Raw genomic sequence first — 10,408 nt, forward strand, 5'->3', positions numbered from 1 at the left:
ACCTCTGTTCCCCTGTCATGCTTCTCAGAAAGGAGATTTTAACTGTGAACTGGTGAAGCGCATCACCTTCAGTGGAACTCAGCTGCCAGAGGTTTTTCTAACCAGATGAAGGGGTAAAAGTTACTTTTATTGCACAAATTGGATAATTAAGAGTAAGCATTACCAGCAAAAACTCTATGTGCTGGAATTTATATCAGGGTCAAGTAGCCACACAGGTAGGGGATGGTTCTCATCGTTGATCTGCCTCCTCTGCAGAATTGTTCCTGGTCTAAGACCCAGGGAGGGTGAGTCTAGCATAATGCAGGAAGAGTGATAAAATGGTGGGAGCAGAGTCTAATAGATTTTCAAGGAGATTGAGCAGGAGCCAGTGAAGGTAGCAGTGAGGCATAGAAAGCAAAAGTACACCAGGCCTTATTTAATTATCTTTTTCACAGTGCATTAATCATCACAAAAACAGGATTATGCCTATTTTTACATCAGGGTTGGAGGGTAATACAAATGTCATTTTGTGCACTGCCTGTCATTAGCAACTGTTAAATTAAAGGTTTGAAGAGCAAAATAATGAAGGGAGGCTGCTCCCTTGACCTATTTTTCACCAACTTCTTCCCCTTTGACCTCTGAATCTGAATTTCCCTTATCAAATCATCGTCTGATTTCCTATGACTGTTCTTGCTTTCCCCAGCCCCCACAGTTGCTCTGGTGTTTGTTGTTCCCATGACCTCGTTCTTCAGCTGTCTTACTTTATGTGCTCGTTTGACAGTCAGTCTTTCTTTCTTCCTAAAGCATCCATAGCTCCTTGCTCTCTGGTAATCTCTCTCCTTCTCCAGTTGTTCTTCCAGCAGCACCACTGGTGTCCCCAGTGACCTCTGGCTCCTTTGCCATCTGCTCAAACCCCCACCCACCAGTTATGTCCCAAGCCTTCATCCTGGCCTTATCCCTACTTTATGCTTTCTCCACATTAAGGAGATGTAGGTTTCAGATGTACCTAACATGCCTATTCCTGCTTGTCTTGCTCCTTGTTTCCTTCTGCGCTCCTGTTTTCCTCTTTGAATTCCTTGCTCTGCCTCTGCCATCTCCGTCATTGTTCCTGGTTCCTCCTTTTTGCCTCCACCCTTGAAATAATTTAAATAACTCCACTTTTTGCTATGGTCTCAATCCAGATGTGACTATAATCTGGTGTTTCAAAAAGAGGCACACACAAAAGTTTGGTTAGTTATATGCTTAGAGTAAGGTTTAATGATGTGGGATCCTTTCTCACCCCCACAAGGGCAATAAATGAGTCACGAAGTTAAATATACTATGCTTGCATAGTTATTCATCCTACACTTGGGGAAGTATAGGTTCTGTGCTGAATTCGTCTGTGGCAGTTGTCTCAGTGATGGCTCAGGTTGACTGCTGCAGAAAACCATGTAGTTTTAAATGTTCTTAAAAAACTCACCTTGCATTTCACCAGCAATTCCCTTTGAATGTATGGGAGAATTTTGAGGTCTGAATTTATGGGAAGGGGCATAAAAATAAAAATGAGGATCTGCACATTGTCTTCTTGGGTGGAATTTATCCTAATCTTTTCAACTCTTTATAGCCATGTTTCAGTATAAACCCTGACATACAGCTCAACTTTTCCCTGCATACACCTTTGATTGCTCTGTATTCTCTGGTTTGGACATACAGGGGTGTGAGTATTGCCAAGTTAGGCAAAATTCCAGTTGGTGTATAAGATGCTGTGTTTTTCAGGCGGCTGAAATAGTGGGACGTAAATCTGAAATACAGACTATGATATTTCCAGTGATTTAAGGATATGGAGTGAATCAGATCAGTCACAGCTCTGATTTTGGTGGAATGTGCAGGAATATATCTTCTCACCCTGGCTGTGATCAGTCTTTATCACCCATACCTCCACCTGAGCTGTGGACAATCGACTGCATCTGTTTCTACTTTACTAATTTGATCTACCTAGGGAAACTACTCTTGCAGGAACTTTAAAGATGAAAAATAGCACCAATTATATTCTCTAATACAATTGATCTCTAAGCACCCATGTGTAGGTTTCTGATTCTGTACAGTCCTACTGCTGACCCGGTAAGAAGGGATTTTATAATGATCTGAAAGCCTTCTTTCCAAGGACTGTGCATAAACACACTGCAGAAGCATGTGTGTAGGCAAATACACCCAAACTGTCAGAATAAATAAGATTAAATATATGAAGGTCCAAAAATTTACCCATTTGTGCAACAATAGGCAAATAAACATAGCAAAACCTCTTTTGGGTTTTTGTCTTTTCTGTTTTCATGCACCAGGCTGTGTAACATTGGTTGCACTTGGAAATGAAGTCAAATTCGCTTTTCTGCTACTGCACCCACAGCAAAAGTATTGGGAAGTAGCTGAAATATTTAAAAGAAAACAACGGTTGTGTTCATGTATTTTCTTTTAACACAGAGTAAAAGAGATGATATTTTAAAATTAACCAAAACCAGATACTTTTTCATGCCATTGGAAAGTCCCCTCTTGAACTCACTGGTGTGTTAGCAAACCCTCAGCCAGGGATAGTTAGAAGGGTTTGTATTACACTAATAAAGCTTATGATTTAGGATTTTAACAAGGACAGAAACATTGCAGTTTTATTTAGGAAGCTAGTGTCTGGTTAGGTCCTGAGGAAATGCCTGTATGAGTAGGTTACTCCACCAACTCAGTGCAGCAGGTATTTTTCAACTTGCTCCAGAAAAGGTGGGAGGATATAGTTACTGATGAAGACAGGATACCAGACAAGATGGAGCATTGGCTTGATTCCATATGATAATTTCAGCTTAATTGTTTTGCCTTTAGGCTGCTGTATCTGATTAGACCAGTCTCTAGCTGATCCAAGGTTAAGAGAATGCAAAACCACTGTAGGGTTGTGCTAAACACAGTGCAGCCAGACCAAATAATCTGGGTCAGTTATACATGCAGATCTACAGATACAGGCACACATGCAGTTTTGCATAGGAACATAACATACAGTAGCTCCAAATTTGGGAGGGGAATTAGCAATTTGCTGAGATAAAAGTTGTGGCCTCTACAGTAGGCTGTGTAATCATATAAATAAATATAAAAGTCCATTTTCGAGCAACGTTCTTTTAATACTAATTGGATGCAAAAATCTTATCACATTAGTAACCTTCATACCTTTATAATAAGTCTTTTATTGTATTAGCCAGCTTGGTTTTCACTAATATGATACGAAAGACTTGCTAATATATTAGGAAAGTCACTAACACTATTAATTTACTAGATAAATTACTTCTCTATCTTGGAACTTTAAATGAAATGGAATTCACTAATCCTAATTGGTTTGCCTTCTACTAGAATTATTTCCCATTAGTTCAGCATGTTTTCTTTTTTCATACTTGAACAGAAGAGATTTCTTAAACTCAAAGCCTTGGGGTACAGTATATGGGTTTATTAATTATCAGGTATTCATTCAAGGGGGTTAATTAAGCAATAACTTTCCATTGACTGGAATATACAAAGGAATAAAAGGCTTGACTTGTCCTGCTGATTAAAGCACTGAGGCCATTGTGTCATCATTTTGTTCCACTTGGTTGTGGGGGAATAAAGATTTTTCCACTGTATAACATAATTGGCAGAGAGCTCAGAGACCCCATTCCTTGTGTACAGGAACTTTGTTGTTTTGTTGATTTTTGCCCTTTTTTTCACCCCATCTCTGCATGGCAGTGAGCGCTGTGACCTTTCCTCATGGCTATGGACCTCGGTGCTGTGACCATGTTTTGCCACCTGGACTTGAGAACTGCAATGCAGCAAAGGGAGCTGAATGCATGGGGAAACGAGGAGCTGGTGCTGAACGCAAGCAGCCTGCTGAGTAAGCAGGGTATCTTGCTGTAAGCACATGACACCGATGCTGAGGAATCGGTACTTGGCTGCGTATTGGCTTCTAGGCAGGGTTTATGGTGTTGGCTTTGACGTTTGGGCCTAATTCAAACCTCTTTGGAATCAGTGGAAAGACTTGCCATGTACTTCAATTGATTTTGGACCGGGCCCAGAAATCTCTGAATAGCTTGTCTATGTGAGAGACACCCTCTCTTCTCAGGGGATATTGCCTCATCTTTTGAGAGGAGCAGCTTGTCAGCTAGAACATCTTTTCTGTGAAAGGGAGAGCGCTGCTCTCAAGTGAGGACTTGAGCCTCTCGCGAGGGCTACTTCACTCTGTGGCTCGTCCTGCAGGGACTTGACTCTTCTGGCTTTCAGGGCGTACCTCTGAGAAGTGGATCCTCCGAGGGCATGAATTAATATATTAGAATAGGTGGACAAGAAAGGGGGTTTTCCTAGAGCTTTCCTAGGTCTGACTGAACTCCGTTTCCTCTAACAGCCTCCCTGGGGCCGTGGCAATCTGTTTTAATTAGAGCAGCCTCCAAGCATCTCTCGATTATGCTGAGGAATGGGGCTTCGTGGAGAATTTAGCTGACCCAAGCTGTAGGAGCGCGAAGGCCGTCATTGCGCAGGCCTCCCACGTACCCTCATTTGCACTCTGTAAGTCTTCAGCCCGAGCCAGCTCTCTGCTGTCCAGGCTCTGGAATCCGTTTATAAAAGAAGCTTGTGGTTGTGTCTGTTTGTTGGTAAACGCATATTATACGCGAGCTGGTGCTGGCTGGCTGGCTGAAACTGCAGCTCGCAATCAGCCGTACATCACTGAGTCAGCGCATCCCGAAGCCTTAGCACATCTCTGCCCAGGGGAAGCGGGGCTCGGTCCACACCACACCCAGGAAGGTGGGGCCTCCGGGTACCAGCGCATGAGCCCACTCATCCCAGCCAGAGGAGGAGAAGGAGGTGGAGCTGCAAGCCGAAGAAGTGTGTGATATTAGAGCCAGTGCTGAGTTTATTCTCCCAACAAGCGTTAGCATGCTTTTCTCATTTGATTGTTTTGGTGATTGTGGTAAAGTGCAGATGTTATGCAATGGCGGGACTGGTAACACTGGCCACTGCCAACTATAGTGCCAGGAATCATTTATAAGCTTCCCAGCAATGAGCTCTGTCAGCACATGCTTCACCTCCTGTAACCATTGCAGGCACCACCAGTGAGCCAAGCCATGTAGTGGGTGAGATGTTCCCTACATCAGGGAGGGCCACGCCAGTCCTCCGGAAAAAGGGTTCCTTACCCCCTTGAAACAGCCTTCCTTTGGCCACCCCATCCTCTTTCAACTCAACTCACGCAAACTAGCTCTGCAGCTCAGCCAGAGGAGTTGAAGTGCCAGCATCACCTAACCAAGTGGGACGTTTTGGTAAAATGAAAAGATTTCAAAATCTCAACAAGAAAGGCTGTAAGATTGCCTTGAGTGTTTGAAATGTAATGTATGTAAGCATATATCTAGGTATACCTGTATAACTACACGAGCCAAGTGACTTGCTTTGGCTTGCTTATCATTCTAAGACATAAAACAGGTAATCTAGCTTTATTTGACACCTACGATAATCATCCAAGAAAATGAGAGGCTCTGTAATGGAGGTCTATAAACAGGTCTTGCAGGTCATTCACACAAGTTGGCTGTGTGCGACAGGGCTCTATGGAAACCTGGCTGTAAACACGGGCTTGGATCAAGAGCTTCTCCACTGACAGAAAAGACAAAAACTAAAGCTGTACAAAACTGAGTAAGTCTCAGAAAATGATTCACCCTGTTAATTAATTTTCCATTTTGGTTCATGGAATGCCCTTAGGTGGCTGCAGTGGGCTCAGATTTCTTTCTGGGCAGAGTTCACCTATGCACAAGGACTGGGAAGCACTCCTCTCCCACCCTCCACACTCTGAGGAGCCATGGCAGAATCCTTTAAGGGGATATTTTCCTTTACCCAAATCATTCTGAATCATCCTAATTTCTTAAGGCGCAGTCACATGTGGCTCAGAGGCTAATTTAATTGCCGCCACAGCGGGATGCTGGGAAGCCTGTCCCCTTGCCTTGTTAAGCAATGTCCCATTCGGTTCTCATCGAAATGTCCCCAACTGCAAATTTCTCTCATGACAGCCACCAGCAAAAGCAGCTGCATGTGTGAGCAGTCCTTTTGCAGAGGGTGCAGTGTTTTCTGGGTTCGTTTCAGAGTTGTCTTTGTGCTAGAGCTCTTCATTTACTGTTGGAATCAAGAACTCTTAAACAAGGCAGAGCCGGTGAGCAGAATCTGGCAAGCATTCCCTGAACGTGCAGAATTCAAACGCCTTTGCTCTGCCATCTTGTACCAGTACAGCTGGAGCAAACTCATGCTGCAACGTGAACGCTCACACACTGGTTTTATGTAAAGTTTGTGTGGTCATTGAAGTTCAGTAAAAACAGTTTGCTTGCTTGCTTTTGAGTAATAACAAATGGAGAGCTTTGCTCCAGCCGTTTCATTCCATGATTTACAGCTACATCCTTAGGCACAGTTTTCCCACTGAAATGCTTTACTCTGATCAGGAGACAGCATGAAAAGAGTGGAAAGAGTCCCCATGTCATGCCCCAGGCCCTGACATGGGAGGGGATAGGCAATTCTGTGCCTTATCTCTCCCAGCTCTCCCCCTACAATATACTTGGAGAAATGACTAAGCTGGGGAGAGGAGCTGGAGCAATATGAAGTAGGTGTGTAGGAGGTTGCCAGTGGGGTTGTTCCAGCTTCTGCTGGGAGTCACCTTGACCCGGCATTACAAAGGAAATGTAAAACTAAATTTCTTCTTTCCATTCCTTCCCCACAAACTGCATAGCATAAAATGTATCACTTTCTTATTTTCAAATAGCATTTCTGTATGCATTATTAATGTAACTAAAACCCAAACCTTCAATTTATCATTCCCTGGACACTCACACTTAGAAACATGTGTTATATCATTGTCTGTTTAGCGATGGTGTTAAGTTCTAGCTGGAAAAGAGACGCATGGTGCTGGGAACTGTATCTTTCCCAAAGGGAACACCAAAGTCTTACTTTTTTTCAGGACTGCAGAGTGCAAGCATCTCCCCAAGCTCTGGTTGTAGGGGAACAGCAGGGTAATGAGAGGCCATGGTCCATTTTACTCTATCCCACCAGGCAGGAGGTAGAATTTGGCTGCCTCTGCCATTGTGCCTTCATTAATCAGTGATTTGACTGTTTTCCACCTTCCAGTGTTTCCCTGATAAACATCAGTTTAAAACCCAAACCTGTAGCCCACTAATAAATCATGGTTATTTTGGTCTATCAAGATTTCATCTGGCTCAGCCTTAACTTTCCCCTGCCCTGAGGAAGACTTATATTAGGGTGCTCCATAAGGTGCCAGAAACAGAAGAAGGTTTATGTAGCTGGGGGTTTTTAGCAAAACCACCAGAAACCCTAAAGCGCCCAAGAAAAGTTGCCAGTGGAAGAATGTGTTCTCCTAGTCGGATTGGCAGAAAAAAATATAGACACCTCAAAAAAGCCCAGCGGGGCAGCAGTTTGGGCCCAGTGAGATTGTAAAGTGGTTTCCATCAGAGCCATATGAAGCTGATAAAGGTATTTCCTCTGATTTTAAAGGCTCAGGAGTCGCGGCCACTTTGGGGCGTGGATGGAAATGGGAGCTTCTTGGATCTTTGTTTCCTCCTTGCCAGGTGGGAAAATCCATTGTGGAAGGCTGAAGGATGAGAGCCGGCTGGTGTTAGCACGCACACCTTCTGGAGGCCTATGCCTTCAGGCAGGAATTAGACAAGATAGTTGAGTTGAAGCTGCAAGAATTGCTCCTGAAACACCCTGGTGGAGCGTAAGATTTCCTTGCTAATGCCTAGCACCTGCACTCTGCCGTGTCTGGGAGAAGCCGGCTGCTTAACTCTGGGTACTGTCAGCGAAGGCCAAGATTTTGACTCCTGTAATTAGTAGCTAACGTCAGGACTTTGGTGTGCCAGGCAGCAAAGGGGTCCCTTCTCTAAACATCTGCCCCTAGAGCCCCGCTAGGAGGAGAAAAATATGAGCAGAGGGGATTAAAGTGACAGCCCCCGTGATCTGGCATATGTCACTGCCTCCAAGGCTGATTTAACTGGGCAGCAGGTACAGGAGACAAATATTCACCAGAGGAGCTGGAGAAAATGGAGGCGAGTCAAAATGAGATAAAACCTATTAGAGAGAGTGTTTTACAGTGCAATTCCTTCAGGGGCTGGGAAGGAAGGAGAAAGCTCACCATAAATGGAAAATGGCTTGAACTGTAATTAATTCACCTTGTCCCAGCTTTTTACCACATTTCTACTGTATTTCCATGCAAGAGAAAAAAATGCACCAAAACTCATGTTTGGTATTTTGTAAGTTCACAACAGTAGTATTAGGTTGTATATTTGTTGTATGTATGAAAGTGCTTCAGATGGTCTTGAACTTAAGCTCCATATGAAATAATCAACCTTGACTGAAAGAGCATTTATTGGAAAGGAGAACAGATGCTGCTGCTGGTTGAACTGCCTGACTCCTGCAAATTAACAGCGTAAAGTAGAGGTTTTCTTGGAAATCTTGCCTAAGCACCACTGCTTGCCCTTAGCCACGTGGGTGTCAGAAACGGTGGAGGCAACTATCCTCCCAAAGCTGCTGGTCACACAAAGACAATCTGTGATGAGATTCTCTTTGGCTCACACCTTGCCAAAAAGAGGCTGGGAAATCAGGCTCTGTTCAACATTTCTAGCACAAGCTGTAGTAGATTCCAGCTTTCCTGTGAGGGTTCTGCAGGTAAATGTAAGCCTGTACCACATGTATTTTTTGCCTCTCACAGTGGTGTCAGGGACTGCAGAAACACCGTAAGGTTTCATGGGTCTGGAACCAGAATTCACGTAATGACTTTTGCTATTTAGAACTGAAGCAGATAAAAATGACAGGATTCCAGTGAAGGTCTTGGCTGTCCCCAGGTTCAAGGATGCTTGATCAGGGGTGGGATGCTGATAGGAAATCAAGGCTAAAGTTTGTACTTCCCCTTTTGTTATTGTTGAATATACAGAAAAAAAAAAAAAATAATAATAATAAAAAAGAAATATATGGAAAGAAACAAAGTATATACACTTCTGCAGCCTAAGAGCTGGTTGCAATACTGCATGCTTTTATGTAGAACCCAATAAAATGCATTTGCAAACATAATTACAGATCCAGCAGTGTTCTCTGCTAATGGATTATATAAAGCATGTTATGAAATGCATTCATATCAGGTTCTTGGCAAATTTTACTACCTACTCTAACCAAGGGTTATAAAACCAATTATGGGTATATAGAAATTACTGGCACAATGTATGCACCCCTTAAATAAAACACTTTTTTGGTTAGTTGTAAAACGTACTGTAGAGGGTGGGGGAGTTACTTGGAGCATGCTGGAGGTACCAGTGCTGAAGAGGAAGGCGTTTTGGGGGAAAACGTGGTGATAAATGGCTCTTCAATGCATAGCGGTTGACAGTTGGCTCAAGGCTTATAGGTTGATCCAGTTGTCCTTATGTGCCATGGTGTTTTGTCCTGTTTTGTCACGCTGTAAATTCCCACCAAACTTTGTAGGACTTCACTCGGCTAGGTGACAAATGAAAAAATTAAGATCCTAGTCCTGAATTCACATCAAGCGTTTATGATGTTGCTGCACTTTGCTGGATTCCCACCTGAAGGCTTTATCCAAAACCCTTTCAGCTGAGTGGAAATTTACTATTGAATTGGACTATCTCTGGATAAAGTCTTGGCTTAATTTTGTCAGATTAGTTCTTTAGGGCAGAAGGGATGTTATTCTGAGTTATTAGGTTATGAATGTTGCTGTGTCATGAGGAAAACAAATGGATTTCTTGTTCTACTTCCTCATCACAAACAACAACCTCTAGTAAAAGATAAGCAGAACCAGTACAGATAAAAAGGAAGCCCCTTTCCTTTTCTCACTGCAGTGAACCTTTACCCAAACTCTCTTTTTTGTATGGTTCCTGTTGTTGTTCATATATTTCCTATTTCTGCCTAGGTCTGGAAGCATAGTCACAACCACACAAGTTCCTGTCATCTTGTTTGTTTCTTCAGAAAAATCTTCTCCAGCCCAGGTTTTCTATAACTGTATGTTTGAGTGGTTTGTGAAAGCAGGCTATGCACAAACCATGGTTACTGCTTCTAGGAACGACACGCTCACCTTAAGCACGCAGTTGCAGAAACATGTCCCTCAAATATATCAGATAAAACTTGTTAGAGAATAAAGTACACTTGATTGCATGCCCAAAGCCCAGCTCTCTAGATCGAGGGACCTGACTGCAATTGAGTGAGTTGCCCTTTCAAGCTGTTTTCCTGCATATTTTTCCTATCAAAGCTAAGTAGGAGAGGATGGTGTATAGCCACTCTTATGCAGACATGAGATTGAGACACATGCTTAAACACAGCAACTCAGATTTATTTCCTTAAGAGCAGCTACACTGATAATTTGCAAGTACATCTTTCCTCCAAGGACCGCAAAGCACTTTGCAAA

Source organism: Aythya ferina (genome assembly GCF_964211825.1).
Source record: "Aythya ferina genome assembly, chromosome: 12".
Classification (NCBI taxonomy): Eukaryota; Metazoa; Chordata; class Aves; order Anseriformes; family Anatidae; genus Aythya; species Aythya ferina.